Genomic DNA, 7605 nt, shown 5'->3' on the forward strand with positions numbered 1-7605 from the left:
TAATTTATACACTGTTTACATGTTGAGAGGGGTATGGGAGAGCTGTGTGAATTTTCACAAATATTTTTGTGCACCAGGGTTTTGACGAGTGCGGTAACTGCTCCTGCGATGTTCAGAAAAACGACGTTACATAACAGAGAGGTGAGTGCCGTTCTGAATTACAGTCTGTTTTTCACAAGAAGACATATTAAGAATGAAAGAGACCTTATTCAGGAAGCTGATGGAATTAGCTCCTCTGAAGCGTGAATTTGGGCAGTATGGCAGCTCCGACTACGCTCCTGCAGTAATTTACTAATCAAGTAAATGAGAACGTATGACGTTATCAGCACCTAATATAGGCAGCTGGCCGCTAAGGTCTGTTGTCCCATCCGGGGTGGGTGGGCTGCGGCAGGAGAAGTACTGACCAGCAGACTATAAAAAATATTCCACCTCCGGAAATTATTATTCTCAAAGAGAGACTGACCATTCCGTCTGTTGCTGTACAGTAGTTCCTGCGGGCTTTCACCGTCGCATATCACCGCGGAGTATGGGCATAAGTCCTTGACTTTGGTCATGCTCGAGTGACGAGTTTAAACACTGTCCTTCCTGACACGAATTAGTCAGGCTGCCAGGAGCTTTGCCAGATACATTTCGGCGATAGCTTCGCTGACGCCAACGACCACCGCTTCTAACGCGATCTGTCCTCTGAGCCAGTCGTTGCTTGCTTGGGAGTCTGGCACGACAGCAGCCACCTGCGTCATCGAAGGGCGATAGCCGCTGCCAGGTACGGTCCCATCTGTGTATCTAAATAATAAAGGACAGTTGTGTACAGGGATGTTTCTTTAACGGCTCGCCGACCGGTTCCAGTCCACCGCCAGTCTTAGGGTCAACTTGCGACTCAAACAATTTCATAAATATCATTGCGTCACACTTACAAATTTCCCAATAGCTCCATTCTTTCGTTGTTAGCTTTTTGGCGACATAAGATTACAAGTACAACACCACGTGCCCGAGACTACATGTGTGAGTTCTCTGTAAATACTACTGAGTCAGTAATCAATATTATGAAACACGTGGAATTTACGTTTGAGGAAAAATGTCCGATTAAGAACTAACCTGTTATCTTTAACTGCCTTAACAATTCCTCTCTCGAGAGTATATTACGTGTTGCTTCTTCCTATGATGGTGGTCTGCACTGTTCAAGAAACTAAAACTTTATAATTTAAAATACCTTGTATGGTTCAAAGAATGTTCAGCGTGTTTGTGTCCGAAAACACACTGCTTCCAGAGAATTTCTATTAAGAGGCCACTGCTCCGAGAAAAAGCATCCTGTTTAGTTTGGGGATAAATTTATAATATAATGAGCAACTCTCATTTCTCCCTCAGCTGTTTCTGATGTGAAACCAATCTGAAGAAATAAAAAGCGAGCAGCGAATAGGGGAGTTGTTGTCTGCGAAAAGGTATTGCTGTCTGGCGGTAACAGCGACGCAAGTGATTGCATTGTGGTGAGTTGAGATTCCGTGTCGGCGAAAGCAATATCCGCTGGAAGCGCCAACCATACCCAGTTTCTCGTCGCCCCCCTTATAGCAGATAATTGAGTTCCCACGGCGAGAAGAGGAGAGCATCGAGAAAAAGCACCGAAATTCTTTGTGTAGCGTCGATGGTTTAGAGCGACTGATGCAATAAACTGCCGCCCAAACGTCATTACGCTCACAATTCAGCTCGCTGGAAATTCAGCCTGGTGTCCGATAAGAAGGCACTTCCAGGTCTTGTTCCGCTCGTTCACCCTTTCTTTCAACTCAGAGCTCGACGGTTCTGAGACATTATATTTCTTTACATTTCTCTCGAATCCATTAGAGTAACATTTAAAGGAATGGAACGTTCCATATAATTGCCGGTCATACATCAACATGAATCGCGCTTCGCTTTCTTTAATAAATGTTTCTAGTGGATTTGGAATCAGGTAGCACTATTATGAGATTTTCACTCTGCAGCGGAGTGTGCGCTGATATGAAACTTCCTGGCAGATTAAAACTGTGTGCCCGGCCGAGACTCGAACTCGGGACCTTTGCCTTTCGCGGGCAAGTGCTCTACCAACTGAGCTACCGAAGCACGACTCACGCTCGGTACTCACAGCTTTACTTCTGCCAGTACCTCGTCTCCTACCCTCCAAACTTTACAGAAGCTCTCCTGCGAACCTTGCAGAACTAGCACTCCTGAAAGAAAGGATATTGCGGAGACATGGCTTACCCACAGCCTGGGGAATGTTTCCAGAATGAGATATTCACTCTGCAGCGGAGTGTGCGCTGATATGAAACTTCCTGGCAGATTAAAACTGTGTGCCCGACCGAGACTCGAACTCGGGACCTTTGCCTTTCGCGGGCAAGTGCTCTACCAACTGAGCTACCAAAGCACGACTCACGCCCGGTACTCACAGCTTTACTTCTGCCAGTACCTCGTCTCCTACCTTCCAAACTTTACAAGGCAAAGGTCCCGAGTTCGAGTCTCGGTCGGGCACACAGTTTTAATCTGCCAGGAAGTTTCAGGTAGCACTACGTTTAAAGTGCATGATTCGTTCCTGATGCCAGGAGGCATGAGATTATGTCCTTAAGTTGTCGTACGGATTTTTCACAACGTCACTAGAGATATTCTCCAAGACATCATGATCATTGATATGAGAGTGGTCGAATCTAGCCCCGTCCTCTCGTTTATGAGCTAGTGTTCATTTCAGTATGACCTCCATGGGATCGGAACAGTGGGCTCCTTAACAACAAACGGAATTCTCATATTCCAATACTGCCAGATTTTACACAGTCGATTTTCTATCGTAACCAACGAGGACGTAAGATGCATATACTTCAAAGTTTTAGGTATGCAAAGTGAAACGAGCTGATTCCACAAATGTGGTTGTGAATTTCTATCTTTGTCTCAACGGTCTGACTTAAAACTAGCCGGCCGATGTGGCCGAGCAGTTCTAGGCTCTTCAGTCTCGAACCGCGCGACCGCTACGGTCGCACGTTCGAATCCTGCCTCGGGCATGGCTGTGTGTGGTGTGCTTAGGTTAGTTAGTTTTAAGTAGTTCTAAGTTCTAGGGGACTGATGACCTCAGATGTTAAGTCCCATAGTGCTTAGAGCCATTTCAACCATAGAGCTCAGAGCTATTTGAACCATTTGAACTTAAAACTATTCCGAGTTTGTTTGCTTAGCCATCCTCCAGAGCAAGCACTGAAATATTTGGTTTGTACATAGAAAACACCTTCTCTTGCTGCACTGTATTTTATTTCCCCAGGCGCCTTTTTCCACTTTAAGGCTTCATCAGTGGGATCTATAATGATACGCTTATGATATATTTTTGTGCACATAAAACATGAAGAACTGTAATTAATCACTTATTTGTATGAAAAGCGAGAAGTTAATTGTTTTCTATTCTACGAAGAATAAATATCAAAACAAAAGTGTGCCATAACTGTATCATTAGAGATTCCACTGATGATGCCTTAAAAGGAAAAAGGCGAAACGCGTCTGGGAGAATAAAATACAGTGCAGCAAAAGAAGACGTTTTTTGTCTATCAAACAAATAAAACTATTTCATTTATATAGCTCTAAGGACAGTCAATAACGACTGAGAAGTTGAATGTTTAATGTACTCATTTTGCTAACGCGTATGAGTTTGGCCTATAGCAACGAGCTGCCTTCCTTTATGAAGTTTACGTGTGCAACACATAATGTGCCATATAAAATTGTATGATCAGTACATTATATGACTAAGAAGCAAGTAAAAATATACCTTACTAATACCATTCGTTCTCCATTAAATTATATTGTATTTGAATGGCGAATTCTTTTTACAATTTCTTCTTTCTATAATGCAAGCCTTCAGTTTGTTGTAATTGCAACATGTATGTTGTTGTTACTGGTACTTTGCTACAATGCTTGTGTGGATGCTATCACAGACGTGATTGCGAATAATTTCCTTTATCCAGATATGTATATCGACATCCTGTATTTTTCTTTTAAGTGTTATCACTTCAGACCGATGGTTAACAAAGAACTCAATAACGATAGGACAGATTCGTGTCTTGTGTGGAAATCATAACGTAACCAGATACTTGTATTGCATTCTCGTTAATCTGCTGAATAAACGACTTGCATACTTAGGCAAGAAATTGAACCCATTAATAAGCATTAGGAATCAGTTGTTTATGTGTACAGTATTTAGTTTATGGCAGAAATTTCTTGTATCAGTACCCTTTTGTGTAATCACCCTATTTATCTGTTTCTCTCTATCACTGATCTGCTGCAAGTCACCAGTATATGAGATCCTTGTTGAGTTAACTTTGACATACAGTTGAAAAACGTAGGTATTCCGAGAAATGCAGATACTGCATGACAGAACCCAGTGTACGACGCGCGAAGTGCAGGTGATAAATCTCAGGCTCTGTCATTTGCGCGTTGTGTGTACACTACAGCAACCCATACGGTTTAAGGCAGGATCTTTGGTATTCTGGTACTGTGCCGACTGAAGTGTGGTATCTGAATTCCTTTCTTTAGGACTGAATCACACATTTTTACAATCTTTTGTTATCATAGGTCTTAACGTGCTGAAATGGCGAAGGAGGTTTGAAACCTGCAGAATATTGCTAGGAGGGCAATGCACAATACTTGAAGTTCACGTGGATGACGAGCTCATAATAATTTGTTACGTGACATTCAGAATAAACACATCTACAGGGTGTGTCTCCTAAGAATCATCAGACACATTTTCTCTAATGTTTACACAGACATTTGCAATCTCTTATTTGCAGTGTGTAGTTGGAGTCACTCCAAACAAAGACCGCTCGTCACAGCATTCATACGACACCCATTGTCGACGGAAAGTGTCGGTTTGTTTCCTGGTATAAATAAAATTGTTTTTAAAGCGATAATTTACCCCGCTTATTCGATACAGCTACCTCAGATTAGTCTAGTGCGATATTTGGTATATCGGTATGAATTAAGAGAAACAATAAAACACTAAGAATAGCAAACAGTACTCTATCAGCGACAACACCGCTCTACTACACGCTGACTGCCACTGCGATGCAGCAGCACTGTTCATTAGATCCTGCTACTGGTTATTCATCGTGTTTTACTGTTCCTATTACTTCATATCGATAAAAATAACATTTAATTAGACTAATTTGGGGCCATAAATTGAATGAGCACATAGAATTTCATTCTAAAAATCATTTCCTTCGTTATGGGAAACAAAAGTCTGTTTTCGTCGACAGTTGGAGCTCCATCAATAATATGATGACGTGCAGTATTTGTTTCGGATGATTACAGTTGCACACTGCAACAATTAAATTGCAGATATCTGCCAAAACACCAGATAAAATGCGAGACACACCCTCCATGTGTGTTCCTAAATATTGATATGAAACTGCGGTAAATACTCTCTACAGGTGAACGGTGTAAGGTCTTCAATGGAAAACTGCAGATGAGATTTCTGGCACTAATTTTAGACACTGCAGCGGAGTGTGCCACATTAAAACTGTGTGGCATCAAGAAAATTGTCCGTGAGAAGCAAGGTTTGGGTTTAGAGTCCCAGTATGGCACACAGAAAAGTGTAGTATATCTTACAAGAGATACGAACACTAACTGAAGACCATTATGACTTTCACCTGGCATCAAAATGGTTCAGATGGTTCTGAGCACTATGCGACTTAACTTCTGAGGTCATCAGTCGCCTAGATCTTAGAAATAATTAAACCTAAGTAACCTAAGGACATCACACACATCCATGCCCGAGGTAGGATTCGAACCTGCGACCGTAGCGGTCGCTCGGCTCCAGACTGTAGCGCCTAGAACCGCACGGCCACTCTGGCCAGCCACCTGGCATCAAATTATCCTTGGTGTTCTTCAGAGCTTCCAGATTCGAAATCGCACTCAGTGTTCCTAATAATGAATGGTGGTGGCTCTATTGTAGAGCAATGTTGCAGACAAGGCCTTTTGTTGCTGTAGTTATGAAATCGAGATCACAGCTTGTAATAACTTACGTATCAGATAGGGATGTTGTGTTATCGCAGTTTTTTTCTGTTTACCCTTCATGAAACATTGACGACAGTTTTTTTAAAGAGACTCTTCTATGATATCCTGCCTCTGCGTTAAGGTGCTGTAACATTTGTGGAATCCCATCTCTTCAAGGCTTTTCACCTGGCTGAACTAACCGGTACAGCTGCGGCAACAGATCACTCCCAGGAGCCACTGCTTACTAATAAAGTTACGCAACATAAATTAATAAATACGCGGTCTTTTATGGGGCCTTGAACACTGTATACTTAGTGGGTCTCAGTGAACGTTCTATTACTGCTATCTATGGATTGGGGGATCCGTTGTATACGAAAGTAAAATGGTTCTGACATGGACGGAGAAAGTAAATTGGTTACGATGATTCACCACTATCGTTAATAAATCGCGAAGTTATGCGCTAGGTATATAGTGATTGCAGTGCATGAGATTGAAAGCTAATGAAGATAAGTATCTTACTGACGCAGAGCGACCATTTTCGAGGTCACCGTTCCCATCAAAGTTAATATGATATTGTGCCTATCCGTCCCTCTCATGCTGGAGGTGCAAATTAATCTTAATACAAGCATGGATGGTCGGCATCGAACCGTAGTGGCATAGCACAAGTAGGCCCTCCCTCTTTGTCGGTCGGGTGTGAGCTGTTCTGATTCCATCATTCTCCTAGCCTCCACATCTGCGGTTCTAGTGCGAAGGTTGAACTGGAATCTCACTCCTTGAATTCTAAGACGGGAATATTTCTACTCTTGCGCCAAGAAACCAAATTGTCTAAAAGCTCACTTCTTTGCGCCTGGTGACAGTTATTTCGAGTGTCTCAAATTTCCTAGCCAATCTCCCAATTTACCGCCAGCACTGGCCAATCGCATTGTTTTCTAATGTCTCTCATCCTCCCTCCAGAGTCTTCGTAAAAGCTGCTCTGGTAGCCAGCTCCTTTACCGACTCTCTCAGTCAAGCACGTGGAACTCAGGAGCTACTTTACAAGCCATCTACTTGTGACATACTGTAATTTTCCTACCAGTGCGATTTCTCCATCGTGATAAAGCAAAAAGCAAACAAAAATGTTCAATTCTCTCAGCGTTGGCTTGGCGAGCCAACAGCCATGCAATAAAGTTATAGTCAATGGTGTATTTTGGTCGCTTTCTAAAGACATTATCTGCAGCCACATCCTTTGCTTTAGCATGTCTATAAAACTGTTTCTCTGAAATCCCTCAGATCACTGTCATTTGTGTCGGCCTATGTGGCCGAGCGGTTCTAGGCGCTTCAGCCCGGAACCGCGCTGCTGCTACGGTCGCAGGTTCGAATCCTGCCTCGAGTATGGATGTGTGTGATGTCGTTAGGTTAGTTAGGTTTGAGTAGTTCTACGTCTAGCAGACTGATGACCTCAGATGTTAAGTCCTATAGTGCTTAGAGCCATTTGAACCACCGTCATTTGTGTCAGAAGAGTAGATCCTCAGTTGGAAAAACCATCTCCGATGAGGAGTCCAAAAGAACAGACACCAAGCATTTGTATGTAACTGGTTCCCCTAGATGGGCAATGGATCCACCTTCTTCCTTCAATGG

General features: G+C 42.8%; 1 non-coding gene across 1 annotated transcript; it reads right to left on the reverse strand.

Moving 5' to 3' along the window:
• Positions 1-2017: 2017 nt before the first annotated feature.
• Trnas-cga (transfer RNA serine (anticodon CGA)) lies at positions 2018-2092 on the reverse strand. Its single transcript has one exon. It is a non-coding gene; the product is annotated as a tRNA-Ser (tRNA).
• Positions 2093-7605: the final 5513 nt, after the last annotated feature.

This window comes from Schistocerca cancellata, chromosome 4, assembly GCF_023864275.1.
Source record: "Schistocerca cancellata isolate TAMUIC-IGC-003103 chromosome 4, iqSchCanc2.1, whole genome shotgun sequence".
Lineage (NCBI taxonomy): Eukaryota > Metazoa > Arthropoda > Insecta > Orthoptera > Acrididae > Schistocerca > Schistocerca cancellata.